General features: G+C 37.0%; 1 pseudogene; it reads right to left on the reverse strand.

Moving 5' to 3' along the window:
- Positions 1–1,343: 1,343 nt before the first annotated feature.
- LOC127878289 (ubiquitin-protein ligase E3C-like) lies at positions 1,344–14,878 on the reverse strand (annotated as a pseudogene).
- Positions 14,879–21,682: the final 6,804 nt, after the last annotated feature.

Raw genomic sequence — 21,682 nt, forward strand, 5'->3', positions numbered from 1 at the left:
GGATCGGCATGTTTCTCTTAAATGTGTTTTTTGATAAACTTATTAGATATTGTTCCGTCAAAATTTCGAACATGTGACCATATCTAGCCCTTATGTACTTGGACATACACATTTTTGATTGGGCGTTTATCTTCGAAAATTCTAAAAAGATTTAAAGAGAAATCCGATAATCTTAAACTGACGTGCACGAGACACCGAGGCATACTATACCCTTAAGATTACATACATTAATGAAATAATATTCAATCAGAATACTATTTTAAAGATACAAACCAGAATTTATTAGAATGAATTATTTTTTACCATTTCCTTTCTAGGGTCACGGGTTCAACTTTTAAGTTAAGAATATGACAAAAACTTAATCGGGAAGATTAACAATAAATGGTCAACATTATCAATATGGTTTCTGTTACTTCTCACTCAGCATGAGCAAACTGAATACATTCTTTCAACATATGAGAACTATTGTATTGATCATGATCAAACAACAGGAAGATGACAAAGTGCATGAATTAAGAAACCCCACTTTCGTCTCTATGTTTAAGCAGATGACCACGACACGAATTCATGCGCTTTGCATTTACCATTTCGAGTCAAACTCTGGTTCCAGGTATTCATTAACAAAGATAAATAATAAAATTGTCTTAAATCCACTTTGGCTGAGTCAGAATCCCGCCCCGGATTATATGGAATACAGAAATTTGAGCGTACTGAAGTCGTGGAAGTATGGCAGATTAAGCTGATGAAAAAAATGTAGTTGTTGATGCAGATCGTTGGGTGCAGCTCCTGTTTGTGGATTAGAGGGCCATTTTTAGTTTTAACTAATTTGTCTTTATTAGGTTATTAGTAGAAAAATATTCATGATAACTGATTTATTAAACATACGTTTTTACACTGTGTTTACACTGTGTTTACACTGTATTGTTCTTCGTTTAGAACAATGTTTGGTAAGGATACATATTTTAGTGCACTTTATATAAGCTAACTCTGTAGTATTGTTTCACGAAGTCTAAGTTTATACATAAATCTTTCTTAAACAATTGAATTAGTCACTACGAGTCCTGTTTATGTTCTGTTGTTTTATTTGAAACAAATCGACATTAAATTATATTAAATACCAATAAATATGACAGACAAGCATTTGATACGAACAAGAATCAAATGACAAATACGAAATTTGCTGTTTATAATGCATATAAACATCCATTTTAAGTCATTGTGGTAAAACAACTTTGACGTAATTACACGGAAGTTAAAGAGAAGTTAGAGTCGATATAGTATATGGGTGAAAGAACATGCTAACAAAACAATATGTATGAACTCCATTATTAAATGGTATATAATCAGAACCCAACATTGAATGCCAGCAGAGGCTTTCGAGAGCAGCTAATGATGAACTTGAGCAGCTGCATCTTTTGGTCGTCTGTAAAGTCCTTCACTATATCTCGGAACATCTGCATGACAGGGTGGTCGTCCCCCTGAGATGAGCACCTGTAGCTCCTGCTGGTCAAACATCTGCAGCCACTCCGGGTGCAGCAGGTCCAACAGACCGTTGCGGAATGCAGCACACTGCTTGTGAATCTGTATGAGTAATCTAAGTCTCGTGTAATATAGGTTAGGTTCAGCAGGTCAGACAGACCGTTACGGAATGACTAACAATGCCGGTATATATGTGTGAGCAAACTAGGCAATGGCAATTGCAGAGCTCCAGATAAGGGTCGTATTTTCGAAATTACGAATTATTTTCAAGTCCGTAACGTATTTATTTTAAAATCTTGTCGTACCATTAAGAATTACAAAATAATGTTACGAATATTAATTTTATATCGGTTCGTATCGATTTTTATTGAGTTCTTTTCGCGTATTAAAGATCTATTCGGTGCTTATATAGAATGGTTATCGGGTTTGTTTAACACAGCGCTTTTTTCCAATAAAAGCGGCGTGTACAGTCTATCTGTCAAAAAACAATTGCGGCGCCCAGAGAGCGTCCTAAAAAACTGCAAAGCGTGCAAAAACACGCTTTAACATATTGTACGCAAAGTGAGCCGAAGTTGAATGTTAAGAAAGACATTATAGAAAAGATCTTATACGATGGTGTATGTCCAGTTGGCGGAACAGTCGGAAAAGCTATAAAAAAAAACGCGACACGACGGGTCCAAACTTAAACAATAAAACATTGAACGAGTGGAAGGGAAAATTCCCGTGGCCAATCGTTGAAAAATTTGAAGGGGAGACCCGTTTTAATTGTGAAAATTGTAAAAATTCATCGAAGGCATGCAATCTAAGGACAGTTTGGGCATATGAAGGTATTTGAAAAATAAAATTGTATAATACTGAATAGACACTGTTGAACTCGTTTAAATTAAGTTGCTAGTATGTTTATTTTGATTTTTTGCATGAAAATAACCATTATTATTTATTTTTAGGTCATTTAGAAAAGTTAAGAATTCTTTTCCAAAACTTAATAGTAACGTTAAGAATAAAATTTCAGAGTTAAGAATTATTTTTGAAAATCTGGTAGTAACGTTAAGAATTTCACAAAACATTATCTTGAGCTCTGAATTGACTCTCGTGGCCATTAGCTTGTTATACAGATAAGAGCTCAAACTGTTTCGTAAAACTTCGAATATTTAAAAGTAAAATAAATCAATATTTTATACACATGTAGATCTAGTCTTCCTGCACTTAACTACATAAACTATCAACTGTGATTTTTGTATTGAAGAAATTCGATATCTCATCTTTGTTTTTATTTCACCTGATTGCTCAGGTGAGCTTTTGTGACCGGTCTTTGTCCGTCGAATGTCCGTCCGTCCGTCCGTAAACATTTGCTCGTAAACACTCTAGAGGCCACATTTCTTGTCTCATCTTCATGAAACTTGATCAGATGCGTTGTCCCAATGAAATCTCGGCCAAGTTCGAAACTGGGTTGTGCCTGGTAAAAATCTAGGTCACTAAGTCAAAAAAAGAAAAACCTTGTAAACACTGTAGAAGTCACATTTCATGCCCAATCTTCATGTTACTTTGTCAAAATGTTTGTCTCAATGATAGCTTGGTTGAGTTCAAACGTGGTTCCGATCCGTTGAAAAACATGGTCGCCAGTGGGCGGGGCAGTTTTCCTTATTTGGCTATAGAGAAACCTTATATGTATATAGTGAAAACATGTGAACACAGTTGAAGTCACATTTTTTGCCGAATTTTCATGAAATTTGCTCAGAACATTTGTTTCCTTGATACGAGAGTTGAGTTCAAAAATGGTTCCGGTTAGTTGAATAACATTGCTGCTGGGAGGGGCAGGATTCTCATTATGCCCCCCCCCCTTTCGAAGAAGAGGGGGTATATTGTTTTGCTCATGTCGGTCCGTCCGTCCACCAGATGGTTTCCGGAGCGCTTATGCCAAGGATCATAAAACTTCATAGGTACATTGATCATGACTCGCGTGATGATCCGTATTGATTTTCAGGTCACTAGGTCTAAGATCAAGGTCACGATGATCCGAAATAGTAAAATGGTTACCGGATGATAACTCAAGAACGCTTATGCCTAGGATCATGACACTTCATAGATACATTGATCATGACTCGCAGATGACCCCTATTGATTTTCAGGTCACTAGGTAAAAGGTCAAGGTCACGGTGACCTGAAATAGTAAAATGGTTTCTGGATGATAACTCTAGAACGCTTATGCCTAGGATCATGAAACTTTATAGGTACAATGATCATGACTCGCAGATAACCCCTATTGATTTTTAGGTCACTAGGTCTAAGGAAAAGGTCAAGGTCACGGTGACCTGAAATAGTACAATGGTTTCTGGATGATAACTCAAGAACGCTTATGCCTAAGTTCATGAAACTTCATAGGTATATTGATCATGACTCGTAGATGACCCCTATTGATTATCAGGTCACTAGGTCAAAGTTCACGATCACAGTGCCAAAAAACGTATTCACACAATGGCTGTCAAGGTCACGGTGACTCAACTTAGAAAAATGGTTTCCTGATGATAACTCAAGAATTCCTACGCCTTGGATCATGAAACTTCATAGGTACATTGATCATGACTCGCAGATGAAATAATGATGAAACTTGACCAGGATGTTTGTCTGGACCATATCTGGTTCAAGTTTGACATTTGGTATAGATTGAATGAACCGACTCCTCTCGGGTGAGCGAACTAGGGCCATCTTGGCCCTCTGGTTTTAAAGGTTTGAACAAACACATATTGTACTCGCTTGTTCAGATAGAAGTCTGCCATGAGGTGAATGTATTTTATGCGATTGTTGACTGTAACTGGTATGTGCCGGCCGCCTTGTTTTAGCTCTATAACCTGCCAAATAAAACAGAAAGACAAATAATAAGCAAATGTTACTTGCCTATAGAATCATTCCATTTGCATGCACGACACCTATCTTAACACAATATCTGCACATTACCTCCGTCAAAAGTCGAGATATTGGGCAAAAACTGTTTTCCTCGTTTTGCAACCAATACAATCATAAGCTGGATGTTCAAGTACGTTACATGCACCAACAAATCACAGAAATATCTCCATCCAAACAAAAGTTATGGGACGAAAACTTTTTTTAAGGTAATAGTAACCTTGATCTAAGGTCTCATGCTAGCTATATCCAAAGACTGTTCAATTCCAACCAATTTTACTTAGCAGAAACTATGTGTTTGATCTTTTTCTATTTTTAGTAACAGCGATCTTTAAGCTGGCCCTAAATACACACACTAATCATTTCAGCGTAATAGTTCCGCCAAACTTACGCTTGAGTTAACCCATTTGATTCTATTTTAGTAACAGTGACCTTGATCTGCAAATCTCAAAATAAAATCCTAGGTATCCATGCAAGCTTGCTATATCCAAAGTTAATTCGAGACAGGTAAATACAAACTTAAGTTATTGCATGCAAACCACCTGTTTGACGATGACCAAGCACCATATTTCCAATCATACACAACTATCAATCTTACATTATGATTTGATTGAAACAGATTTTGACAGCTAAATATGGTTATCACTAGAATATTGCTACATTATGATTTGATTGAAACAGATTTTGACAGCTAAATATGGTTATTACTAGAATATTGCTAAGTAACAAGGACAACAACGCTCTTGCGGAAGACTGAGTAAGCGCAAGTGAGCTGTTGTGATAAACATATTGAAATAATTGTTTCGTACACGATTCAGGGGTTTCAAGCCTCACAGCGACAATGACTTGGACATTCAAACAAAGTGGCTCCAATAAGCTTAAGTTTATGGAGAAAGAATCGAGCCAGGGCTTAATCATTGGACTGCCATCTCCTAAAATCTGTAACAATTAATAAAAGCTCCAACATAAGCAGGTGAATATCAGGCGAAGGTCTGGGAAGAGTTTATGGGAAGGGGGCATTACTGTGCTGGACATTTGTTGCATGTATGCGTGTGCTTTTTTTGTTTTGTTAATAGTAAAGTGGTAATTACTGTGATTAGATTTCTTGCTTACTACCAACAATTGTTATTTTCCGACCTGAAACAGTTTTTTCTTTAAGTCTTTCTAAGTTTATTTTCATGGTGAGATTTTTTTCAATTCAATTATATTATGTTTTGAGCCGATTTAAAATAATTGTCAATGCATGGCAGAATGTCAGTGTTTTTTTCCTGAAGAACAACATATGGCATTGATGGATTGAAAATGTCAGCACTAATCACAGCTCTATGATATGGAAAAATGTGCTGGACGTTTAAAAGGCCGCCCTCAAGTTATTTACTGATAACGCAGTCGACTATGAATTTGATGCTAACTCTGCAACATTGTATTTTGTAATTTTTGAAGATATGTATTTTCTTTAAAAAAATGACGTGCATTGTTGTATATTTTCTGCAAAGGTCAATAGCAGGCTACTTCTTGGGGTTTAAGCACGTGTGATGTATGTGCTTGAAGAACAAATATTATTTGTGTTTTTCTTTGCCCATTCCAATATAGGGATTTGGACGTGAGATTTGTGGCAAATATGACGATAATTGGCTGACAAGGATCATATCTTTGAATGTACTTTATAAAATGTGTTTGTCAATATTTGAGAAAAATGCTTGAATTAGGAATCATCACATCTGATCGTGGAGAAGCACATTGCAGAAATATTTATTCATTCCAGCACCCACGAAGACAAAATAGGGCGGGATCTGTGTCCCAATTGCGTTACCGCCACCAATAACTGTGGGTGCCGCTGACCGGGATTACGATATTGCAAGCAAAGATGCACTTCCACTAACAATGTATGGTGTGGTATGTTCAGTTTGAAACCCTTTTCATCTACATAGTATATACAGAATGGTTTGTTAATAAGGTTGTTACTTTTTATTACTTTTTCTAAATGAGAGAAATGCTTCTTCTTGTTGTTAGGAAGCCTTCCCTAAATTAGGCTAAACCTATTGGTTGTATGACCCTTGCCACCTCATGCACAAGCCCTTAAACTATTTAACGGAAATAGTTTCACCCGTGTTAAGATTCATCAGAACTACAGCGTTAACACTAGCTTTGAAGACAACTTTTGATATGGTGACACCGTACCCCAAATCAACAATCAGTTTTGTGTGATGGACTAATTTTGCCCTCTCTTCCAATGTAAATAGTGGACCAGAACAATGTGGTTAATTGATCCACACAGTCTTTTACTCGACCAAGAAGAGTATTTTGTGGCACTCAATACTGTTTAGCAATAGTTTTACAAGGCATCCCTGTTTATTATTCAAGTTTATAAGCATGTGTGAGTGTTGTTGGAGAGTATGCCTTATGCTTTGTAACTCTTTTTTATCGGGATTTTCAGAAATTTGTATGACAAATAATTAAAAAAAATTGTTAAAGAAAAACAATCGGGAAAGTATTTCATTAGTTGCAATATTAAGTGGCATGTAACATTTCACTTCGTTTAACAATTGTTAAGAGAATTGTCTATGGTCACTCGACTTTCTGCGTTAGCCGAAATGTGTGAGTTGTCAAGCATAGTTGAGAACGAACATTTGACCAGGCTTTCATATGTTTCAAAAAAAAAATTCATAATACATTGTAAAAAGCGTTAAAGAGGCCTTTTCAAGTTTTGGTAAATTGACAAAATTGTAAACAAGAAATATCTTTTTAAAAAGATGTACGACGTTGATTGTGGTTAGAGTTGGTGAAAGGTAAAGAGTGAGATCAAAGATGGAGAATGTCTTTTTCTGTGCAGTTCTAAGCTGCATCACACGCAGTAAAGGATGTTACGCGGAGTTTTCGCGGCTTACGAATATCAGGATAGGGAAAACCGATACTTTCATTAACTTAAATATACTAGTACACAGACAGGAATATGGAAGTTATTACTAAATATGAGAACATAGCCTTTAAGTACAAACGCACTGGCGCTGGCAATCCTCTGAAAATAAAAGGTGCACGCACAACTGTGTTACTGTCAAGAGTTGAGTGTAAAACTGTTCTATTTATCAAGCCTTTTCATTAGAGATAACATTGTTTCATGCTGAACACGCAGCAAACACTGTTACAAAGACGCGGTCATGTTTCCAATGTTCTGGTGCTATGCTCAAATCAGCCAATGGAAAAAATGAAGTGTATTCATTCTTGTCTAGCCGCGGGAAATTTTATTTGAATTTAATTGGACACTACAAATGTCAGGTACGGTCAAAATTGACGTTAAACAGCTACGCCGAATTCTCCTTAAAGTTATGATATTTGTGAGGAAACAGTAATACTAAACATTTACCATGCTCTAAAATATCCATTATGTGCATCTTTTGACGATTGAAAAAAACTCAAAATTATAAAGCGTTGCAACGCGAAACGATTGAATAATTTGGATTATTCTGTTATTGTCGTTGTATTTTTTTATACTACGAGGATTGCTTACATAAAGAAAAAAATACTTCAGGAATGGTGTGAGAGCGGATGATCTAGTGGATAGAGCAGTAGACTTTTGCTCCATGGGTCCAGGGGTCAGTGGTTCGATCCCCGTTGAGGGTTACTTTTTTATTTTATTTTTTATTTTATTCTTTTTTTCTTTTACTGGAGATTTTTAGATCCCATGTATACATTGATCAATATAAAGTATTTCATGACAATACATGCCAAAATCTGTGAAAAGGCCCCTTTAAGGCATACAATAATTTTAGCGTGTTTTAGGTTCAATATACCCATTTGACCTGTTTTTTGGCGCATTTTTGTCTATTGACAGTTACGCGCGGGTCGTCTTTAACATTGCCCTGGTACATATAGACGATGACGTAGTGCGTATGCGTATGCGGATAAAGTGTAAAAAAATGGTGGGTTCTTAAAGAAGTGATGTTCGAGAAGCGGTACCTTTACGAGACCGTTACTTTGACCGATAATTGGACAATGCGACCAGCAATATGTCACTGTGACCATATTGGTAACAAGAACCAAGAAGGGTCACACTAACCGTGGTGACCAATTGTAGAATGCTATGAATAAACAGCTTTGAAATTATAAAATATACTTAAAAAGATTCACCAGTGTCCGACTAATACTAGTATATAGCGCATGGGTTGCCAACATTTTTATGGAGCTACCAGAATTTTCTAACATAAGCCCTGATCTACGATCAGTGCCCCATATATTCAGGTTTATGAGCCTTGCTTTTGATTGCATATCGTCACAGATGCATTGGATAAGAGCTTCTAGTGTGTATTGGTTTGAATCACATCAATTAAATGTGTTTATCGTAATGGTGTAGCGGATATGATGTCCTACTAGCGATAGGGACGTCACGGGTTCAATTCCCACTGTGGGAGTGTTCTTTAAAACTCCCCTAAATCGACCAAGTTCTGGTTTTACCTAGGCCGAAGACTCGTTGAATAGTCAAATTGTGTCGATGCTTTAGAGGAGCCATGCAATTAATGGAAAGAAGATGAATTATTTAATCAACAATCTTATCAGTAGTTTATTTTACACAAAGTAAAACATAAACTGTTCTGCTCTTTAAACATACTTACATAGTGAATATTTGATGACATAACAAATACACAACTAAATCTTCAACAACAGGAGAGAAAAACACATTATGAGATCCTTTATTTATGGCAAGAAACCAATTGACAAACAGTGAGACGTAAAACAAAGGCCCTTGACCAGACACAAAACTACAAAACAAACGCACCAGCGTTAACACAAACTGGGGTCACCGCCTTGGAGTGATCCATGCAAAACCACTTGTAGTAAAAACCGGTTCTATGTAGCTCCAACAGCACAAGTAAATTCTCTGCGACAACAAAGGAGCAAAAAAAAGGATCGTGCAGTGAAAGAAGGTAAGTGTATCTTACGTGTTAAAACATTTGCATGTGTCGTTTTTCACAAGCATAACAAAAGCATGAGATATGCACGAGCTGAAATTACGACTTATGTACAGATTATGTTATTTTTGTATAACAAGTTTGGACTTGATTTTTTTCTTCTTTAAAACAAGATGCGTTTGTGAAACACAATGTCCCCCTATATGACGTTTGACCTTGAAGGATGACCTTGACCTTGACCCTTAACCACTCAAAATGTGCAGCTCCATGAGATACACATGCATTTCAAATATAAAATTGCTAGCTTTAATATTGCAGAAGTGACATTACATAAGAAATTTTGACCCATATATTTGACCTTGAAGGATGACCTCGACCTTGACCTTTCACCATTCAAAATGTGCAGCTCCATGAGATACACATGCTTGCCAAATATCAAGTTGCTATCTTCAAGATTGCAAAAGTATTCATAAAATAAGCGATTTGGGCCACATATATTTGACCTCTGACCTTGAAGGATGACCTTGACCTTGACCTTTCACCACTCAAAATGTGTAGCTCCATGAGATACACATGCATGCCAAATATCAAGTTGCTATCTTCAATATTGCAAAAGTATTCATAAAATGAGAGATTTTGGCCACATATATTTGACCTCTGACCTTGAAGGATGACCTTGACCTTTCACCACTCAAAATGTGCAGCTCCACATGCATGCCAAATATCAAGTTGCTATATTTAATATAGCAAAAGTTATTGCAATATGTTAAAGTTGGCGCAAACAGACCAACCAACCAACCAACCAACAGACCAACCAACAGACAGGGCAAAAACAATATGTCCCCCACTACTATAGTGGGGGACATAAAAAGGTAGATAACCAGAATTTGATATACCAATCAAAATACAAACCTTTGGGACATTCAGCTTTAAAGGAGATTTTTCCACTAGATACACATCAGAGAAACGAGTTACAACGGGTCGGGCTAAATTTGACCCTAGAGACATGAACGGAACAAACCTGCTGAGGACAATCTTTTGATGTTACATATCAAATATCAAACTCTATGTCTTGCGGTGCCAGAGTTGAATATGTTTCAAGTGTTCATTATATACATATAGTGAAAAAGGTAACACCTAGTGCGGTACCACTTATGATCCAAGGGGCATGCTTGACACAAACTTTGGAGGATCACCATAAGATGTTTCATGCCAAATACCAAACCCCTGGGTCATATAGTTTCAGATAAAAAAAGTTTTCATTAACACATGTACGGAAAACTAGTAACCCAATGGCGGGGCTGATTTAAACCCCGGAGACATGATTTTAATCAAGATGCTAGATGACCAACATGTGATTTTCCTTGTTATATACCAAAACATCTGGGCCTAGTAATTTCAGAGGAGGACATATGTAAATTTTTCACTATATACATATAAGGGAAACAAGAAAGCCCACGGCGGAGCCAATTTCATGCTTTGGGAAAATCTGAGCAAGCTTCTTAGAGAACCACCATATGATGTTATATACAACATATTACCCCTCTTGGCCTTGTCGTTAAAGATGAGATTTTTACGTTATATTATATGTCAGTCCTTATAAACATATGATTCTCGGCCAATTTTGCACGATGCGCTTGATTTATAAAGGGAAACTATGCAATGCTACACATTAAATGTTGAACCTCCAGGCCTTGTTGTTTCAGAGAATATTTTTCAAGTTTTATCTTTTAAAATCTATTTTAGCTCTGGTTACCTACATATGCAGTGGACCAGAACAATCTAAACATCTTGGGAAGAGAGTCCTTGAATAATAATTCCTGTGAAGTTTTGTTAAAATCTGCTCAGTGGTTAATTAGGCTAAGTTACTAGAAGAAAAGGTTAACAGACGGATTCACGCACTGACGGACGAAACACAATATGGTATCCTAAAAGCTCTTCGTGAACATAACGTTCTCAGGTCAACATTATTTTGAAATTTAACTATAATTTCAAGGCAGTATTGAGCACTTATTTCAATACGTTTTGTTTACAATATGTTGGCATTATGGCTTAATAGATTTTTTTTACAGAAATCTATCAGTTAATAGTATAAGATTTTTGAGTACTTTTCCGCAAACGAAGTGTCTCATATGTGTAACTTTCTTCCGATAATACATACATGTAATGCTTTCTGTTTAAAGTACAGGGAATTGGTATCATGATGATCGTTCTGTGTCCCCCTCCACAAATTTTAAGATTTTATGACACCTGCAGACCTCATAAACGGAGGGAACCAGAAAACAAATAGAATTTTTGGTAATAAAATGTTATTAAAGATATAAACATTGTTAAATTGAAACGCAGTCTTGAAATATTATTCCGCATACTATTTCAATATATTTGGAAATAATACTGGCCTTTCTGTTCCATCATCAAAACAGGTAATTTACTGATATAACTTGATACATTACTGTTTAATGTTACAAATACACCTTATAAAAGATGTTTTGCATGTCATATGATGGTTTCCAATAGAACAAGCAAATTCGTTGAATTGATATTCCCTGCCAATATGCTTCTGGACACAAAAGTGTTGTATTTGACACTAAAAAAAGCATTTTTTCAAGATACAAAGCGCCATAACTCTGTTATTATCAGATGGTGTACAATGCCATTTGGCGTGCATCATCCTATTATCCATATATATACTCATACCAAGTTTCAATGAAATCCGCCAAAGCACTTCCAAGATATGGCTCCAGACGGACGGACGGAAAAACAGGACGGACGGAAGGACGGACGGACAACGCCAAAACAATATACCTCCGCCTATGGCGGGGGATAATAATCTGGTAGACCAGTTGTTTAACCCATTTATGCATAGCGTCAAGAAAAAAGGCATTGGCAAACAGCGTTGGAAATAAATTGATCCAATTTAGAAGGATGGGAGAGTCCAATAGGCATAAATGGGTTAAAGTAAAATTCCAAATGTGTCGGACAATTGATTAACTATTTTAAAACTTACTATATAATCATACTCATTTACCGCCTAGCTTCTTCAATATTTAATATTCCTAAAGTTGCAATATCAAGAAGGAAAAAATAAAAAGTGACAAAAAAATAATTGAAAATTGAAATGAACGGAACGCTTCTAGTATACTATATTTACACCCACTTAATTTTGCAAAATCGTCTAAATAGATGGTCAAGGACAACGTCAGTTTTTCTGCGCTTGCTCTTTACACGGTTTACAAATAAATCAATGCAATAACTGGGACTAATTTATTTGTTTAATGCATTGTTGTACATATTTTTATCAGTGTAATTACTAGACATATGAACGTAAAAATTGGCATATGTTCATAGATGTATACACAGATGTCTGATGCCATGCGCAAATAAAACATAAATCAATTTTCAAAGATGGCGAACATCAGAAATGACATCACAATTTTCAATGCATATTGCAAGTAACACTCCAAATAAAAAGAAAACCATATGATTCGTATGGATTAATAAAATATGTGTGTCCAATAATTCTGGAAAATGCTTTCTGTGTATACGCACCAAAATACGCTACAAATAATTTAAGTGAAAGTTTATCTCGAAACAGAAAATCTTCAAGTTTTCTTGGCAAGAGAAAAAATCTTTGGTAAGTAACAAGTATGCTTCATTTCATGCGTAATTGGATCTTTTTATAGTCATATTATGCTTTACATGTTTCCTACACAATACGGAGGTATATATATTTCTTTAAATCGCATTTAAAATAAAATTTTAGTAATTTGATCGGATTAAACCTTATAATAACTTGTCAGGCATTTTTGGAGGCTGGCGTAAATAGCATTTTTATGAAAAAATGACACGTCTCCTTTGGGTTAGGAATCATGTATCAAACTCATGCCCCTACCACACAACTGATAACTTAACGTGGTTGGAATGTTCGAGTTCCTCTATGAACCGCACAATTATGCAAGCCCGAGTGTAATCTCCTGAAAAGGTTTCCGAAGCTAGACAGGTTGAAGAATAGAGAAAAGAGGAATATCAGCCACCTCTCCTCTAGGCTGAGAGGTATGAGAATGATCACTCAGAGAGAAAAACTATGGGCGGAGACGCTCTAAAGCCTTGGCCGATTATTCTTTACGACATGGAAAAGCCGGAATATAAACCACTGATGAAAACCAATACACTGGGGCCAAAGTGCACGCAACGACGGTGCAACGCTTTCCATTAAATTGATGGACAATCATGTTTTTTTGTATGTTATGGTGCTTTGTTTGTGGAGTCCCTCCGTTCTCGTAGAGTGCATGCCTCAAAGGTGTCCAACCCAAGGTACCAGAGATCACATCGTCCTATTACGCAAGATCTGAGCGATAGAGACCACGATGCAAGAGAGACTCTATGTCAGTCTGGAGGATCTGCATAGATACATTTACGAAGAAAGACAGCGAGTCCATCTGAGTGATTGAAAGGAATAATAAGAACTCGTGCCCAGGAAGAAGTAATGGTGCTCAAAGTTGTCTAGGAGCAGAGCAGACTGATGGTTGGGGGAGAACAGCCTGTCTGTGGTCTGACTGAAGAACCCTCGGTTGGGATCAAAGCCAGTCTTCAGCAGTTCAAAGAGGAACTCCCTGAAGATTTCGCCCCTGTCTATACCTGCCTCATCCATCCCTGCTGCATTCAACAGCTGAACACGTATCTTGTACTGCAGAGTGCGCTCTAATGAAAACGTACTACTTGTCAACAACAATTCTGAATCATGGACCTCAAGAGATGGTTTTTTTCCATTCCACTAAATTCAAGACTAACCATTGAAAAATGGGCTTTATGATTATTAAATGATTACAGGTTTCTGAAATCGGTTGCAATTTGTTTTAAACAATACAAACATAAAATGACTGAAACCAATGGGTTCGAAAACATCATAATGCGTAAACAAGTTCATAGATCACTCGTAAAATTGTGTTAGTATAATAAATCGTAAATTTCAACAATAATATATGTAAGTGCATAATATTATTACTTATCTATTCTGAAAATTACACATTATTTTAGGCTTAAAATCATACCATTGTCTAGTGATAATTTTTTTAATGCGTCCTCATAGATGTAATTCCTCCTGATCATCACGCTGATTAAGCGAGTACCTAGGATCTGACTGGTCACTGCCTGAAACTCATCTTTGTCCTTCTGCAGAATCTTGTGAAATATCTGTTGAACAAATATTGCTTTCAGTTTGAAATAATCCGTCACTTTGATAAACGCACATAGTACAAATAAACTTAGAATCATTTCTGGATACATGTCTTATCATGAAATAAACATTTAAAATATGGCACAATATTGACTTTATTCTATGTTGAGTATTACAACAATACTAAAGAATACACTGATGTATCCCAAATAAAGGCTTTTACTAACTTAATAAATATTTCTTTAAAGTGTATGAGAAAGCATGCTATACTGTAGAGAGCAATCCTTCCTACCTTCACTCGTTCATGGAAAGCTACAACAAAGGGCAGCTCAGTGAGAATAACGAGGTTCTTGACGTCCCTGTTTGACAGCGGTGGTCCGCCTTCCTCCGCGTTGATAAGAGTAAACAAGTGCATGCCAACAAACGAACGACGGACCAACATGGAAGGACCGTATATATATGATGGCTAAATAAATTGGGTGCAGTTAAAAAAGTATGTGCAATATAGTATACACAAACAAAAGAGCAAGAGTTTCTTGTTAAACGGATATGACCGTCTGTGGTTTGGCGAAGATCAGATTAAAACCGTTAAGAATGTGGCATGGATCTTTTACCTAATAATGAAGACCTTAAAATCCGTGTTACCATAATATTACTTGCATGAGAATAGGTCCAAGAGGTTTCAAAAAGTGTGTAGAAACAATATATGCCGAGCATCGTGTTTCAAAGCAATACACCCACGGACGATGAATACAATATAAACTCTCTTCTTCTGGGGGAATAAGGGGGCCATAATTAGAATTGAATTTTCCAATTGCTATCTTCAATACAAGTAAACAATGACTAATGCAAAATAAGAATACCTGAACATATAATAAAGTCACAAACTTACTGCATCTGCACTGATTTTGAACCTGTCAGTAAGCCAATGATTTTTGTCACAGAATGACTTTCTTGTGTCTCTTGTGTATATTTGCCGAACAAGTCCAGCAACCACCTGAAAACAAACATATTCATCAGCAAGTTTTCTAGCTTTAAATAGAATTACAAAATCCATACATGTTCATATGTCGACTTTTCGAGTGCTTGACAGTATAATGGCAAATTGTTCATATTCAATAACGTCAATGTAATATAGTCATATTCTAACTGGAAGGGCCATAATTGAAACATATGGATCCCTTATGTTTTAAAGAAGTGGTACATTATAGACGATTCTGAGTTCAGGAATATTTTCCACAACCTATTTAACATTTGTAAAGACATAAAACAAACTAATAAGACTATATTTCAAGTTTGGTAGCAATAGCTTGGGTGTGATGGTTGAACAGTCTTTGAAAAATATAATAAAACAAGAGTTGTCAGAGGACAGCGCGCTCGACTATTCGAGTGCTTGACAGTATAACGTAAGCCATCATGGGGAAATTGTTCATATTCAATAATTTATTAGACGATCTTTCAAAAATTAAAAAAGGAAAAAAAATGGGAGGGGGGTAGGGGGGTTAGACGGGGTATAATGTGGGGTGTGGTAATTCATTAGATGATGTTTTAAAAAAATTGGGGGGTAAGGGGTAGTGGGGTGGGGGTGAGAGGGGGGTATAATGTGGGTTGTGGTAATTTATTAGATGATGTTTAAAAAAAAGGGGGGAGGTTGGGGGGGAAGGGATTCTGGGTAGGGGCTTGGGGTATTGTTTGAGTGGAACCCATTGTGGTATTCAGGTAAGTGTTGTTTTGTCAAAGTAATAATAAAATGTGATCATTAATAAAGAAGTTATGGCAATTTATTTAATTATCTAGGTGTAAAAGGGGCCATAATTATGTCAAAATACTTGATACAGTGGTCTGCGCTTGTTTATAGGTTGGGGTAATGTTGGTAAACAAGTATGCAACATATAAAAGCAATATGTCAAAGGATATAGGAAATATTTGGGGAAGTACGCAAACTTTAACATAGATTAATCAATAATATTCATATTCTAAGTATAAGAGGGGCAATTATCATGACAAAATGCTTGATAGAGTTGTCTGCTGCATATTCTAAGTGGAAAAGGGGCCATAATTATGACGAAATGCTTGATAGAGTTGTCTGCTCTTGTTTATAGGTTGGGGTCACGTAGGTAAACAAGTATGCAAAATATGAAAGCAAGGGACAATGGAAATAATTGGGGTAGTACGAAACTTTAACATTTGCACGCTTACGGCACGGCACGGAACGGAACGCTGACGCTGGGGTGAGTAGGATAGCTCCACTATATATATTTCATATATAATAGTCGAGATAAAAATTAATATTTGTATTTTTGTAGCTCACCTGTTTGCTTAGGTGAGCTTTTGTAATCGGTCTTTGTCTGTCGTCTGTCCGTCCGTCCACATTTGTTCGTAAACACTCTAAAGGCCACATTTCTTGTCCGATCTTCATGAATCTTGGTCAGAAGCTTTATCCCAATGATACCTCGGTGAGTTCGGAACTGGGTCATGCCGGATCAAAAAGTAGGTCACTAGGTCAAACAAGAGGGCATGAAAAGCCCAAAGTCGCTCACCTGAGATAACAAGATATTATTGGGGAAAATCATCTGAGAAAGTTTCATGAAGATCGGAAAATAAATGTGGCCTCTAGAGTGTTCACAAGGTTTTACTATAGCCATATAAGGAAAAATGCCCCACCCCCATAATTGAGATGAATTTTCTGACCGAGTTTCATGAAGATCGGACTATAAATGTGGTCTCTAGAGAGTTAACAGGATTTTACTATAGCCATTTATAGCCATATAAGGAAAAATGCCCCGCCCCTTGGCAGCAATGTTTTTCAAGAAAAGGTTACTTTTTTCAAACTCTTCCAAGATATCATTGGGACAAATCTTCTGACAAAGTTTCATGAGGATCGGAAAATAAATGTGGCATCTAGAGTGTGAACAAGGTTTTACTATAGCCATATAAGGAACAATGCCCCGCCCCCTGGCGGCCATGTTTTTCAACCAACCGGCATCATTTTCGAACACGTCTAAGATATTATTGGGATGAATCTTCTGACCATGTTTCATGAAAATTGGAAATAAATGTGGCATCTAGAGTGTTAAAAAGATTTGACTATAGCCATATATAGCCATATAAGGAAAAATGCCCCGCCCCTTGGCAGCCATATTTTTCAAGCAAGGGTTACCATTTTTGAACTCATCCAAGATATCATTGGGACAAATCTTCCGCGCAAGTTTCATGAAGATCGGAAAATTAATGTGGCCTCTAGAGTGTTAACAAGATTTTACTATAGACATAAAAGCAAAATACCCCGCCCCCTGGCGGCCACGTTTTTCAACCAACCGGCATCATTTTCGAACTCATCCAAGATATTATTGGGATGAATTTTCTGACAAAGTGTCATGAAGATCAGACAATAAATGTGGCCGCTAGAGTGTTAACAAGATTTTACTATAGCCATATTTAGCCATATAATGAAAAATGCCCCCGTGCCTTGGCAGCCATGTTTTTCAAGCAAACGTAACCATTTTCGAACTAATCCAAGATATCATTGAGTCCAAACATCTGACCAAGAATTTCATGAAGATTGGACAATAACTGTGGCCTCTAGGAGTTAACAAGGCAAATGTTGACGCCGCACAACTCACGACGGACAAAAGGCGATCACAAAAGCTCACCTTGAGCATGTTGTGCTCAAGTGAGCTCAAAAAAGAAAAACCTTGTAAAACTGTAGAAGTCACATTTCATGCCCAATCTTCATGTTACTTTGTCAAAATGTTTGTCTTAAATATATATTGGTTGAGTTCAAAAGTGGTTCCTGTCGGTTTAAAAATATGGACGCCAGAGGGCGGGGCAGTGTTCCGTATTTGAATATAGAGAAACCTTGTAAACACTCAAGAGGCCACATTTCTTGTCCGATCTTCATGAAACTTGGTCAGAAGATTTGCCCCAATGATACCTCGATCGAGTTCGAAACTGGGTCATGCTGGGTAAAAAACAAGGCCTCTAGGTCAAAAAAAGAAAAACCTTGTAAACAATGTAGAAATCACATTTCATGCCCAATATTAATGTAACTTTGTCAAAATGGTTGTGTTAATGATATGTTGGTTGAGTACAAACGTGGTTCCAGTTTGTTGAAAAACATGGCCGCCAGTGGGTTTTGCAGTTTTCCTTATTTGGCAATAGAGAAACCTTGTAAACACTCTACAGGGCACATTCTTGTCCGATCTTCATGAAATGTTGTCAGATGATTTGTCCTCATGATACCTTGATCGAGTTTGAAACTGGGTCATGCGGGGTCAAAAACTAGGTCACTAGGTCAAAAAAAGAAAAACACTTGTAAACACTGTAGAATTCACATTTCATGCCCAATCTTCATGTTACTTTGTCAAAATGTTTGTCTTCATAAAATGTTGGTTGAGTTCAAAAGTGGTTCCGGTCCGTTGAAAAACAGTGCCGCCAGTGGTCGGGGCAGTTTTCCTTATTTGGCTATTGTAATAGAGAAATCTTGTAAACAGTCTAGAGGCCACATTTCTTGTCCGATCTTCGTGAAACTTGGTCAGCAGATTTGTCCTCATGATACCTCGATCGAATTCGAAACTGGGCAATGCTAGGTCAAAAACTAGGTCACTAGGTCAAACAAGAGGGCCAAGATGGCCCTAGTTCGCTCACCTGACAGGAGTCAGTTCATTCAATCTTTACCAAACGTCATACTTGACCTAGATATTGTCCAGACAAACATCCTGGTCAAGTTTCATCATTATTGAACCAAAACTCTGGCATATGGAGTGATTTTGTTTTTGTAAGATTTGACCTGGTGACCTATATTTTTGAGTTGACCCCCCTTACCAAACATCAAACTGTGTGTTCACATGTTTTCACTATATACATATAGAATGTAAACCAGGATGTTTGTCTGGACAATTTCTAGGTCAAGTTTGACGTTTGGTTCTGTGGGGGCAAAATTTAGTAATGGGGTCTAATCTTACAAAAACCTTAAGGCCATTGTTTTGGTTCAAAAAACCCATGCAAATGGACAGTACTCAATCAGAATTAATCATATGTTCACACTGCAAAAGTAAACAGCAGAGAGCCAATCTAATATGCTCTAGAGAACTGAATTTTAAACTAAGCAATGAACAAGGCTGGCTTTGTAAAAAAAGGTATGCGAACTAGGATCATCTTGGCCCTCTTGTTTACCATGTTTAAAAAAATCTTTGTGTGTGGGGGGGGATGGAGAGGGAGAATAATGTGGGTGTGTGGTCATTTATTAGATGATATTTCAACAAGAGATGTGTTTGTCAGAAACACAATGCCCCCTATTGCGCCGCTTTGAAATAAAATTTCAATATATCATTTGGCAGGTTTAGAACTTATCTTCCTTTTAAAGCATATTACTGCCCGTGGATTGTATTTTTTTACTTTTGACCTTGAAGGATGACATTAATCTTTCACCATGCGCAGCTTCACGAGATACGCACGCATGCCAAATATCAAGTTGCTATCTTCAATATTGCAAAAGTTATGGCCAATAATAAAGTTTTCGGACAGACGCACAGACTGACAGACTGACAGACGGACAGTTCAACTGCTATATGCAACCCTACCGGGGCCATGAAAATAAGAAGAAAAAAAGGAAAAAAACAAGACCTTTTCAGGGGGAGGGGTTCTTGGGTGGGGCCTGGGGGATGGTTTGGGTGGAGTCCATTGTGGTTTGTCAGGTAACTATTGAAAATGTTGTAAGAGCTGTGTTCGTGAAACACAATGCCCCCTACTGCGCCGCTTTGAAGCCATATATTTGATCTTTGGCCTTGAAGGATGACCTTTCACCACTCAAAATTTGCAGCTCCATGAGATACGCATGCATGCCAAATATATCGAGTTGCTATATTCTATATTGCTAAATTTGACCTTTGACCTTGAAGGATACCTTGACCTTTCATCACTCAAAATGTGCAGCTCCATTATATACGCATGCATGCCAAAATATCGAGTTGCTATCTTCAATATCGCAAAATTTGACCTTTGACCTTGAAGGACGATCTTGACCTTGACCTTCCACTACTCAAAATGTGCATCTCTATGAGATACACATCCATGCCAAATATCAAGTTGCTATCTTTAATATTGCAAAAGTTATGGCCAATGTTAAAGTTTTCGGGCGGACGCACATACTGACAGACAGTTCAAATGCTACCGGGGGCATAAAAGGAAAAACATATTCTTTTTATTGGGGGGGGGATTCTGGGGTGGGGCCTTGGGGTGGTTTGGGTGAAGTCTATTGTGGTTTGTCAGGTAAGCGATGTTTTGTCAAAGTATGAATCAAATCTGATCCTAAATAAAGAAGTAATGGCAATTTAAGCAAAATTTATTTATTTGACCTTGAGATTTAAGGTTATTCAAAGGTCAAGTTCAAATTCAACTTGTCAGGTACAGTACCCTGATGATAGTAAGAAAGTCTTTGAAGTTTGAAAGCAAAAGCCTTGATACTTTAGAAGTAAAGTGCATCTTAACGCAAAATTTAACAAAATATTCAAAGTTACACGACAAAGACAAACACGAAATGTGTTTGTCAGAAACACAATGCCCCCTTCTGCGCCGCTTTGAAGCCATACATTTGACCTTTTACCTTTATGGATTTAAGAGATTAAATGAACATGTTTTTTTTTAAATTGTTAACCTTTGACCTTGAAGGATGACCTTGACCTTGACCTTTCACCACTCAAAATGAGCAGCTCCATGAGATACATATGCATGCTAAATATGATGTTGATGTGTTCAATATTTCAAAAGTTATGATCAAACTTTAACGAAGGTTAAAGTTTTAGGAAAGAAAAATACAATGATATTTGACCTTTGACCTTGAAGGATGACATTGACCTGGGCTTTTCACCACTCAAAATGAGCAGCTCCATGGGATACACATGCATGGTAAAAGTTATCAAACTTTAACCAAGGTTATAGTTTTTGGACAGAATGACAGACAGACAGACAGGACAAAAACAATATACCTCCGATCTATCGATCCGGGGGCATAAAAAGGGCCATTATTCCGTCAAAATGCCAACCAGAGTTATGCAACTGTTCTTGTACAGTCCCATTATAGAAGTTAGCGAGTGTTCCAAGTCTGAAAGCAAAAGCTTTGATACTTCAGGAATAAAGTGGACCTAAACACAAAACTAAACCAAATTTTCAATTTTCTAAGTATAAAAAGGGGCATAACTCTAAAACTCTAAAAATAATG

The sequence above is a fragment of the Dreissena polymorpha genome, chromosome 4, assembly GCF_020536995.1.
Source record: "Dreissena polymorpha isolate Duluth1 chromosome 4, UMN_Dpol_1.0, whole genome shotgun sequence".
NCBI classification, from domain to species: Eukaryota; Metazoa; Mollusca; class Bivalvia; order Myida; family Dreissenidae; genus Dreissena; species Dreissena polymorpha.